Source organism: Aplysia californica, unplaced genomic scaffold, assembly GCF_000002075.1.
Source record: "Aplysia californica isolate F4 #8 unplaced genomic scaffold, AplCal3.0 scaffold00358, whole genome shotgun sequence".
Lineage (NCBI taxonomy): Eukaryota > Metazoa > Mollusca > Gastropoda > Aplysiida > Aplysiidae > Aplysia > Aplysia californica.
This window is the reverse complement of record NW_004797628.1, coordinates 774,232-775,925: the sequence shown is the minus strand read 5'-3', so window position 1 is coordinate 775,925 and position 1,694 is coordinate 774,232.

Genomic DNA, 1,694 nt, shown 5'->3' with positions numbered 1-1,694 from the left:
TAGGGGAAGGGGGTTGGGAGGGGGGATGGAATTTCATTTTAAAAAGATTAAATTCCCTTGTTGGTTGGGAGGGTTGTCTTTTAGAAAACTTTGCTTTGTTTGAGAGAAGCGAAGCCATCTATAAGCCAAGCACATCAACACAATAACGGCCATTTAGGACATGCAAGGGACAGGCAGGACAGAAAGTGACAGAACAGAAATAAAAAACAACATAGGAAGAAAGAAAAAAAGTAAGACCGACCAACGGCGCCGTTCAGCCACTTTGGAAAATGGGAAGGGCTTGGGGGGGAGGGGGGTATATTCTATACACAGTGTAAGGCTAACCCCGTCATGCAACATTGGCCCAGTAGGTTGCACAGTATCATCGTCGACAAAGCCATGGAGACCTCTACGGAATTACCCACCTGTGCCAAAAAGAAAACAAAGTCCTATCGTGAGAAAAACAATAATAATGTGTGCGCGAAATACAGCCCAACCTGCTCTACCGGCTACCTGAGTAAGACATTCAACAGTACAAACGGCCACTTTCCATTCCCCCACCCCTACCCCTTCCCTTTAGTTTTAGTAGAAGTGTTAGGGCGCTCGCAACTGCATAAGGTCATGTGAGCGCCAGAAGATCAGAGGTGTTACAAGAGTAACAAACATAAAAAAGAAGAAGGGGAGATAAGTACGATAGATGTTTGATAGGAAAGAAGAAGCAAACCACACCAGAGCACCCGCCAACCACCCACTACCCCTTCCCCCTGTCTTTAAACAAAAATTATAAATAACACCGTGTAAGACGGTCACCAGTCTCAGACGTCCACTCTTTTCATCCACAACAGGTGGTCCCCGTCTTAGACAAGTTCAACTGTATTGGTTCTAGTTTTAGTAAACGTTTTACGGCACTTGCAACGCAATAAGGTCAACAAAGTGCCGAAGATTAGAGGTGTTACAAGAGAGTAACAAACACACAAAAAAAGGAGGAAAGATAGGGACAATAGATGTTTGACAGGAAAGAAGGAGCAAACCACGCCAGAGCACCCTCCAACCACCCACTGTATTGGTTTAACGCCCCCTTGCAACACTGAATGTAACTGTGATGTAGTTAGGAGGCGGGCCCTCTTCCACCGAGTCAACAACAAACAGTAACTGGCCTATAATTTAGCTTGTCCGTGCAAATGTCGCCAGGCAGGTATTGGTGGAATGGCTGAAAGCGAAAGTGACGAATAAACCTACCCAATGAGGTTGTGTGTCTGTTGTTGTTGCTGCTGCTGCTGTTTTAGTTTTTGTAAGAGTTTTACGGCACTTACGATACAATTAGGTCAGATGTGCCAAAGATTAGAGGTGATACAACAGGGGGGGGGGGACATAAAAAAGAAAGAGGAGAGATAAGGAAGATGGATGTTTAATACGAAAAAAAACCCCACACCAGAGCACCCGTCAACCATCCACATTCAAAATTAAATGAGCTTGAGTAGGGAGTACAACACGGACAAAATAACGATCATACAGTAAAGGGACAGATAGGCAGAAACAACACAGGGAAAGAAACGAAGAAGGGTAGAGGGCGCTCCCCCCAGTGGCACCCTCCAACCACCCGCGACCCAATTTGTGACCTGTCTCACGGGAGACAACAGAAAGAGAAACTAAAACTTACCCGGGTCGGGGAGCGGCGCAGTTGGGTAGCTTTGGTGGTTGTAAAGGGTAAAGGG